Consider the following 10,000-nt stretch of genomic DNA (forward strand, 5'->3'; position numbering starts at 1 on the left):
TAGTTGAGTTATTAAATTAAACGTCAAATATTTTATTACCTAAAATTAAGTTAATCGTAAAATCTGATGTAGTATGAGATATTCCTTAGAAACTAACTATAAATATTCTTGAAGTAAAACAATACCATCTATAAATAGAACAATGAGAAATAGTAAAACAAACTAAACACAACATGTTTATTTTAACAATATTTTTTATTTAGTTTAATCTAATCTAGTTTACTTAATAAACTTTACTTCTAATTATCATAGTATTTAATATAGAATATAGTTAACAATCTTTTAAACAAAGTCTTAAATAAAGTTACAGGGAGTAATTGTAATTAAAACACCAAAAAAAAAAGGTATTAATAAAAAAAATACTTACATCAAGTTAAAATTTTATAAGGATTAATTTTAAAATATCAAATCGATTGTAAATCAAGTGCAAATAGGTTTTTTAAACAAACCGAAGGGTTTATAAAGGCTTGTAAACGGTTTCAGACGCCTACGACCATACCACACTGAGCACACCCCATCTCGTCCGATCTGGGAAGTTAAGCAGTGTCGGGCGTGGTTAGTACTTAGATGGGTGACCGCTTGGGAATACCACGTGCCGTAGGCTTTTGCTTTTTGAATTCATCTTTTTTGTACTATTTTTCTTTCTGACCTATTTATACTTATTACTCGTTTATTTACATTTTTTTAACGCTTAAAAGAAAAGTAACTTCTAGTTATTAGCAAATAAAAACGTAAGCCAATCAGATAACGTTATTTGCTGTTTAAACCAATTAGAGCGCTAAAAAAGTGGTTTGACCAGTTTGAGATATCGAAAAAATAATTGCACCATCTTGTAGAGTACAATTTTCTGAGTTAAAATTAATACAATTAGTCTTTTATACTAAAACTTAAAAGTTTTTTTGTCCACAAACAAATCACTTGAAAAATCAAACGAAAATAAATTTTGCACTTTTGTATTGTGAGTCATAATAAGTTATTTACTGTTACCAACAGATACTAGCAAAAGCTTCTTAAAGTTTTGTATTAACTTAATGTATTTGTAATAAATTTTACTTAATAGAAACTATTGAATTACGTTTACTTAGTTTACTTTTGTATGTGTATTAAATATATAGCAATTTTGTTTGAACTTAAATAAGGACTATTAAACTATTAAAAGAAAACTATCAAAGTTTACTAACTCAAAAGCTAAATCTTAGTTTTATTGTTATAAACATTTATGTTGTAATTTACTAATAACTAAATGAGTTTATTTCAAACAAAAAGAATTAAATAATGTTATGTTATGTCAAGCCTCCTATATGAGGTATATAGGTATATAAGGTATACAAGCTTATGTTTGAAAGTTATAATAATAAAAATAAAAATAAATATTTAGTTGGTAAAATTTGTATGTTTTAATATGCTTTGAAATTAGAGTTAGTATAGAAGTTTTTTTTTAAGTATAATAAATATAAATATTTAGTTACTAACAATAAACTAAAATACCAATTTTGTAGTTATTACAAAAAAAAAAACAAAAATATTATACAAAAGTTTCATAATTATAAGCTTTGAATAACTTTACTTCATAACTATATTCATGTTTGCATATTTAAATTATAAAAAGTTAGTGTTTTGTGTATTGACTTTATGATTATTTTATTTTAGTAACTGTTAGTTTTATACTTTAATAAAAGAAATATGGTTAACAAGTAAGTTAAAAATGAAAGAAGCATAAAAAAACACACTATTTAACTGCTTATTCAATAGTTTGATTATTTAATTATTTTTCTGTTATATAGTTTAATCGTATTGTATAAAAAATACAGAGGTTTAAAGTAAGTTTGAATAAAAATAAAACAAAACATATAAAAAACAGTTCAAATACATAGTTTTTTTTTTTAATGTTCGCGATGGAGAAAACAATGGAGAAAATTTAATTCTTTAATAATAAGTAGTAATTTAAAAAAAAAATAATACAAATAAAGTTATACAATATATATACAATAGTTTGTCAAACTAGGCAAAAAAGAGTAGGCCACCACTACAATCCAATGTTCCAACTGGAAATTCAATGAGATCGTTACTGTACTTGTGATGAACGTTGATAATCCCAAAGATTGTAAGTCGAAGGCCTTACCCAACCTAACCAGCGCACTGGTTTTCTTACAACTGAATTAATCAACATTTAATATTGAATATAATCATTATTGATAGATAGAGGAATGTTGACAATCAACAACAGATTGTAAGTCAAAGGCATTACTCGACCAAAGTACCCACAACCTAGATTGAACAACATTTATTAGATAGATTTGTTTATTGATAGATAGAGAAATATTGACAATCCACAACAGATTGTAAGTCAAAGGCATTACTCGACCCAAGTACCCACAACCTAGATTGAACAACATTTGTTAGATAGATTTGTTAAATAGATAGATAGTACAGTATAATCTCAAAGAATTTGAAGTTGAACATTGAACAATAGTGGCCACCATTTCAGGCCTGCTGGCAGCTAGATTACAGCCCCCGGCTACGCAGACCTGCAATATTGATGAAAAAAAACAGTATATATATTTCCGAATCTGACTTTGAGTACTTTTTATATATTATTAACAAAGTTTTTTAGGGGTAATATCTGTTTAGTTCTTTAATATATCTTTAAAATAAAACACTAAATTAATAACATAATAATAATAATATTTTGTTTTTAATTCGTTAATAAAGTTATTTAATAATATTATATATTAAATGTATATAATAAGTTTAAGTAATAAAATAAATATAATATAACAAATATATTGTATAATAATAATTTTAAAATTAGTAAAAAATAAATAAACATAGTTGAGTTATCAAATTAAACAAACTAGAACGTCAAGTATTTAATTACTAAAATTAATTTAATTTAAATTCAAATTGACACTGTAATTGACATGTAATTGTAATTGACAAAATTATAAAAATCAACCTATTTATATAGCAAAATATTTCTTTATCTTTGTCGTGGCGTTGGGTCTTTGGTCTTGACAGCTAACTCATAAGCGGAAGGTTGTGAGATCGAGTCCCGCTAGTCGTCACGCAAGACATATACTTGAGAGCCGGAGTTAAATTTCTTTGTCATTTGAATTTGAACGCCTGCTAGACAGGCAATTTTTTTGTTATTTAGTGATTTATTAAAGCAGTTTTGCGTTTTACGTTTTTAGCAGACATGCAGTTTCCACTATGACATTGTTTACGTTAATTAATTGTCTCTCAAAATATATTTATATTATATCACATTAAATGAAAAAATAAGTTAACTATCTTATATTAATTTAAATAACGTTTATATAACCTTTTACTAAATTTTTATAAGTTTAATATTCTTATCAATTATTTTATATATTACTTTTTTAAGGTGTTTAAAACTTTTAGAAGCTGTATGTAATGTCTTTTAGTTTAATAGTTCTGTTAAACTATAAAAAAATATAAACATGGTTGAGTTATCAAATTAAACAAAATAGAACGTCAAGTATATAATTACTAAAATTAATTTAATTAAAAAAAAATCTCAGGTAATCTAAAATGTCAGGAATTATTTAAAAATAAATATAAATTTAAAACTTATTATATTGAAAAGATTGATGAATAATACTCTTGAATGTATGCAATGTTTGTATTTGTAATGCAATAACATAAATGGATAGATCAATGACAAATTGTAAACATATTGTATTATTTTATTTTACGATTTTATTTATTTAATTCAATAATTCAATAAACTTTACTTCTACTTGTCCTGGTCTTAGGTAATTTATAGATAACAATTATTTAAACAAACACTTTTGTACAGTTACAATACAGTTTTAGTACAGTTTGGGAGTAACTGTTGATAAAAAAAAACAAAAAAAAAGGTTAATTCAGGTTAAAATTTTATAAGGAATAATTTTAAAATATCAAATTGATTGTAAATCAAGTGCAAATAGGTTTTTTAAACAAACCGAAGGGTTTATAAAGGCTTGTAAACGCTTTCAAACGCCTACGACCATACCACACTGAGCACACCCCATCTCGTCCGATCTGGGAAGTTAAGCAGTGTCGGGCGTGGTTAGTACTTAGATGGGTGACCGCTTGGGAATACCACGTGCCGTAGGCTTTTGCTTTTTGAATTCATCTTTTTGTACTATTTTTCTTTCTGACCTATTTATACATATTACTCGTTTATTTACATTTCTTTAACGCTTAAAAGAAAAGTAAATTCTAGTTATTAGCAAATAAAAACGTAAGCCAATCAGATAACGTTATTTGCTGTTTAAACCAATTAGAGCGCTAAAAAAGTGGTTTGACCAGTTTGAGATATCGAAAAAATAATGGCACCATCTTGTAGAGTACAATTTTCTGAGTTAAAATTAATACAATTAGTCTTTTATACTAAAACTTAAAAGTTTTTTTGTCCACAAACAAATCACTTGAAAAATCAAACGAAAATAAATTTTGCACTTTTGTATTGTGAGTCATAATAAGTTATTTACTGTTACCAACAGATACTAGCAAAAGCTTTTTAAAGTTTTGTATTAACTTAATGTATTTGTACTTAGTTTAAATTAATAGAGTTTATTTGGTTTACTTTATTATGTGTATTGAATGTGATACAACTAAAACAAAACAAACAAGGAGAGTACTTGAATAGAACCAACACAATTTACAGACCAGTTGTGTACTAAACTTAAAGCAATTCTGAATAGTGAATATGCAGTTATTATTATAAGTTCAAAGTTCACTTTAACTTAATTTAATGTATTTTGTAAATTGGTTTTATTTAATAGATAGTAGTGAATTACTTTATTTAATTTACTTTAGTATGTGTTATATAACTTTATTTAAACAAGAAGCAAAACGGGATTATACTTTCAATAAACTACACAATTTACAGACCAGTTGTGTACTAAATTTAAAGCAATTCTGAATAGTGAATATGCAGTTATTATTATAAGTTCAAAGTTCATTTTTATTTATTTTAATGTATTTTGTAAATTGGTTTTATATAATAGATAGTAGTGAATTACTTTATTTAATTTACTTTAGTATGTGTTGTATAACTTTATTTAAACCAGAAGCAAAACGGGATTATACTTTCAATAAACTACACAATTTACAGACCAGTTGTGTACTAAATAAAAAGCTATTGTGAATAGTGAATATGCAATTGTTATTATAAGTTTATAAGTTCACAGTTTACAAAAGCTTAACAATTTAGTTATTATTTTGTTCATATTTGCATATCTAATTTATGAAAAGTTAGTGTTATGTGTATTGGCTTTTTAATTTCTTTATTTGTAGAACTGCTAGTTTTATATTCTAAAGAAACATGTTTAAATAAATATGTTTAACAAGTAACTTAAAAATGGAAGAAATATATTGTATATATTGAACTATTTATATTTATTCTAGCTATTTGCTTAGTGTATTTATTAATGTGATTATTTTATTTTGTTGTTTGTCTTATAGTTTAATCGTATTGTGTTGAAATATATATAACAAATACAGAGGTTTAAAGTAAGTTTAAATGAAAATAAAATAAGACATATAGTTGAAATTATAAAATTATAAGTTTAAAAAAATAGTTTTTTTTTTTTTTTCTTTGTTTGTTTGATTGTTTGTTTATTATATAATCGCGACGTTTCATTTTATTACTTTTAAGCATACTAAATATAATAATAGGTATAGTTATAGGAAAAATTCTATTAGTTTCTAATGTAATAAAAAAGTTTATTTCCACAAATAAATAAATACCTGAAAAATCAAATGAAAAATAAATTTCGCACTCTTGTATTGTGAGTCATAATAGGTTATTTACTGTTACCAACAGATACTAGCGAAGGCTTTTTAAAGTTCTATGTTAATTCAATGTATTTGTACTTAGTTTTATTAAAATGACAGTATTTTTAGTTAAGTATGTTTATTTAACGTTGTGTAACTCAAGTAAAACCAGAAGCAAATAAGGAGACTACTTTCAATAAACTACACAAATTAAAAATATATTATTATTTATAAATCAATCGTGTTGTGTTTCAAAATACATTTTTCAAATAATGTTTTACAAGTATTTATCAGTTATTTAGTTTTCTTTTTATAGTTTAGCTGTATTGTTTTATTTATTTGTTATTATTTTTATTTAATTGTTTGCTTATTATATTTATCGCCATGTGCTTAAAAAATAAAACAACTATAAAGGTTTAAAAAGTAAGTTTAAATAAAAATAAAATGAAACATATAAAATAAGTTTATGATTTTTTTATTATTATTATTTTTATTTAATTGTTTGCTTATTATATTTATCGCGATGTGCTTAAAAGAATAGAACAAATACAAAGGTTTAAATTGTAAGTTTTAAATAAAATAAAATGTAACATATAAAATAAGCTTATGTTTGATTTTTTTATTTTATTTTTATTTATTTTTATTTAATTGTTTGTTTATTATATTTATCGCGATCTGCTTAAAAAAATAAAACGAGTATTAAGGTTTGAAAAGGTTATTAAATAAAAATAAAATGAAACATATAAAATAAGCTTATGTTTTTATTTTTATTTTTTTTTTTATTATTATTTTTATTCAATTGTTTGTTTATTATATTTATCGCAATGTGCTTAAAACGATAAAACAAATATAAAGATTTAAAAAGTAAGTTTAAATAAAAAATAATACAAATAAAGCTTATTTATAATAAACAAACATATTTAAAACATTATAAAAAGTAGTTTATATATATTATTTTTTATTTATTTCTTTTAAACATATTAAATAAAGTATAAAAAAAGTATTAAAACATTTAAACGTAGCATAAATAAGCTTAAAATATTAAAAAAATTGAAAAGAAACAAAGAAATTTAAAAAAAATCGGGAAAAATCGGCAAAAAAGTTCAACAACAACATTTGAGCATCATACGCGTATGCATTACTTTACACTAGTGAGAGAGACGTGTTTGTGCGTTCGGTCGACTTGGCGAGAAAGCGGGCTTAAAGCATTACTGTTTAGCACCCGAGGCGCGGCTATTGCAGCGGCGGCGAACGTGCTATGTAAACGCATCGGAGCAGCGTATGAAAAACTACAAGCGTCCAGCGGCGGTAGGCTTATAGCTTTGCGAAGTCGTCGAGACGAGTAGCCGACGCAGGCACGGCTCGAGGCGGGTAACTGCAGCAGACAGATGGCGTGTTGCTGCTGACGAGTTAACCGGCAGAAGGCAAACGGTTGGTCGGGAGAAAGAACAGTCAGTTGTATAGCTGCATGCTGCAGTCGACGCGGGCTGGCGCTTTAAACAGCAAAAGGCCGGCGCCGACTTTCAGTAACGTTCGCAAGGCTTTTAAGCCGAGTGATAGAAAAGGTCTGTATTTATACAGTAAAAACGCTCAGTCGAGCAACGGGTTTAAACGCCCTCGGATAGTTATCTGGTTGATCCTGCCAGTAGTCATATGCTTGTCTCAAAGATTAAGCCATGCAAGTGTAAGTACGAGCTCACGTACAGTGAAACTGCGAATGGCTCATTAAATCAGTTATGGTTCATTTGATTGTACGCTTTTACATGGATAACTGTGGCAATTCTAGAGCTAATACATGCGTAAAGCGCCGAACTGACGTGAGGCGCGCATTTATCAGACCAAAACTAACCGGCTTTCGGGTCGTTACAATGGTGACTCTGGATAAGCTTGCGGATCGCACGGCCTAGTGCTGGCGACATCTCATTAAAGCAACTGCCCTATCAACTATCGTCGGTACGGTATCGGCCTACCGAGGTTGTAACGGGTGACGGAGAATCAGGGTTCGATTCCGGAGAGGGAGCCTGAGAAACGGCTACCACATCCAAGGAAGGCAGCAGGCGCGCAAATTACCCATTCCCGGCTCGGGGAGGTAGTGACGAAAAATAACAATGCAGACCTCGTACGAGGTCCTGCAATTGGAATGAGTACACTTTAAACTTTTTAACGAGTATCCATTGGAGGGCAAGTCTGGTGCCAGCAGCCGCGGTAATTCCAGCTCCAAAAGTGTATATTTAAGTTGTTGCGGTTGAAAAGCTCGTAGTTGGATATAGGGACGGCGAGGTTGGTCGGTCGAAAGGCTAGCACTGGCCTCGTTGTTCTTGTTGGTCGGTGCCTTCGCGGTGCTCTTAACTGAGTGTTGCGGTGGTCCGGCAAGTTTACCTTGAAAAAATTTAGTGTTCAAAGCAGGCTTTACGCTTGTATAATGTTGCATGGAATAATGGAATAGGACCTCGGTTCTATTTTGTTGGTTTTCGGAGCACGAGGTAATGATTAATAGGAACGGACGGGGGCATCCGTACTGTGCCGTTAGAGGTGAAATTCTTGGATCGGCGCAAGACGAACGACTGCGAAAGCATTTGCCAAGAATGTTTTCTTTAATCAAGAGCGAAAGTCAGAGGTTCGAAGACGATCAGATACCGTCCTAGTTCTGACCTTAAACGATGCCGACTAGCGATCGGGCAGTGTCGAACTTAAGAACTGTCCGGCAGCTTCCGGGAAACCAAAGTCTTTGGGTTCCGGGGGAAGTATGGTTGCAAAGCTGAAACTTAAAGGAATTGACGGAAGGGCACCACCAGGAGTGGAGCCTGCGGCTTAATTTGACTCAACACGGGAAATCTCACCCGGCCCGGACACAGCGAGGATTGACAGATTGAGAGCTCTTTCTTGATTCTGTGGGTGGTGGTGCATGGCCGTTCTTAGTTGGTGGAGCGATTTGTCTGGTTAATTCCGATAACGAACGAGACTCTTACTTGCTAAATAGCTGCTCGACCCATTGGGTCGGAGACAACTTCTTAGAGGGACTAGTGGCGTTTAGCCACACGAGATTGAGCAATAACAGGTCTGTGATGCCCTTAGATGTTCGGGGCCGCACGCGCGCTACACTGACCGGATCATCGTGTGTTCCCTAGGCCGAAAGGTCCGGGTAATCCGTTGAACCCCGGTCGTGCTAGGGATAGGGACTTGCAATTGTTTCCCTTGAACGAGGAATTCCCAGTAAGCGCGAGTCATTAGCTTGCGTTGATTACGTCCCTGCCCTTTGTACACACCGCCCGTCGCTACTACCGATTGAATGGTTTAGTGAGGTCCTCCGATTGAGCCTGGTACGTGCGGCAACGCACTCGCCGGTGTTCGAAAAGACGATCGAACTTGATCATTTAGAGGAAGTAAAAGTCGTAACAAGGTTTCCGTAGGTGAACCTGCGGAAGGATCATTAACGAATCGAAATTTGATTTCAAGCGACGTCTCTTCTTCGAAGGGACCGAGCCCTGTAACTGTTATAGTTCGGTCGCGTTGCTTCCTGACAGCGGGAGTAATAATTCAGCACGCAAGTGCTGGCGCGGCCGCTTCTTTTTGAACACGATTTTTTGGTTGCATTGAGATTGATTAACACGAGAGATCTCTTAGCGGTGGATCACTCGGCTCGAGCGTCGATGAAGGACGGAGCTAGCTCCGAGAAGTAATGTGAATTGCAGGACACATTGAGCATCGATATTCTGAACGCGTATTGCGGCCTCGGGTAATCCTGGGGCCACGTCCGTCTCAGGGTCTTTAACACACCGATCCTTTCATTAGTTTGAAAGTGCCTGCGACTCGTTTCTTAATTGAGGAGCGTGTCGTCAAAGACAGCTGGTCTGGCGATTTCACAGCTGAAGCGTGAGCAGCCTGCTGGCCTCGGGTGAGGTAGCAACGACGGTAGGTGCTCGAGAATAAGTTAAGTGACTTCAAAAGGCCGACGTACAAAGCGCATGTACTTTTATAGTACATCACTTTTGACCTGAGATCGGGCGGGACGACCCGCTGAACTTAAGCATATCACTAAGCGGAGGAAAAGAAACTAACAAGGATTCCCCTAGTAACGGCGAGTGAAGCGGGATAAGCCCAGCGCTAAATCCGAGCCTTTTTGGAGGGCGAGGAAATGTAGCGTATGGAATTCAGCATGCGGCGAACCAACGACTGCCCACGTTCTTCTGATCGAGGCCTTTTCCCAGAGCGG

At 31.7% G+C, this 10,000-nt stretch overlaps 4 non-coding genes across 4 annotated transcripts; all 4 read left to right on the forward strand.

The window, feature by feature from the left end:
• The first annotated feature begins 485 nt into the window (after nucleotides 1–485).
• On the forward strand, nucleotides 486–604 carry LOC145847237 (5S ribosomal RNA). Its single transcript, XR_014371168.1, has one exon. It is a non-coding gene; the product is annotated as a 5S ribosomal RNA (ribosomal RNA).
• A 3,400-nt stretch (nucleotides 605–4,004) lies between these two features.
• Nucleotides 4,005–4,123, forward strand: LOC145847243 (5S ribosomal RNA). Its single transcript, XR_014371173.1, has one exon. It is a non-coding gene; the product is annotated as a 5S ribosomal RNA (ribosomal RNA).
• Nucleotides 4,124–7,413: 3,290 nt separating this feature from the next.
• On the forward strand, nucleotides 7,414–9,220 carry LOC145847240 (small subunit ribosomal RNA). The gene has a single exon (XR_014371170.1). It is a non-coding gene; the product is annotated as a small subunit ribosomal RNA (ribosomal RNA).
• A 182-nt stretch (nucleotides 9,221–9,402) lies between these two features.
• Nucleotides 9,403–9,555, forward strand: LOC145847228 (5.8S ribosomal RNA). Its single transcript, XR_014371159.1, has one exon. It is a non-coding gene; the product is annotated as a 5.8S ribosomal RNA (ribosomal RNA).
• Nucleotides 9,556–10,000: the final 445 nt, after the last annotated feature.

This window comes from Thalia democratica, unplaced genomic scaffold, assembly GCF_965202585.1.
Source record: "Thalia democratica unplaced genomic scaffold, ktThaDemo2.hap1.1 HAP1_SCAFFOLD_851, whole genome shotgun sequence".
Lineage (NCBI taxonomy): Eukaryota > Metazoa > Chordata > Thaliacea > Salpida > Salpidae > Thalia > Thalia democratica.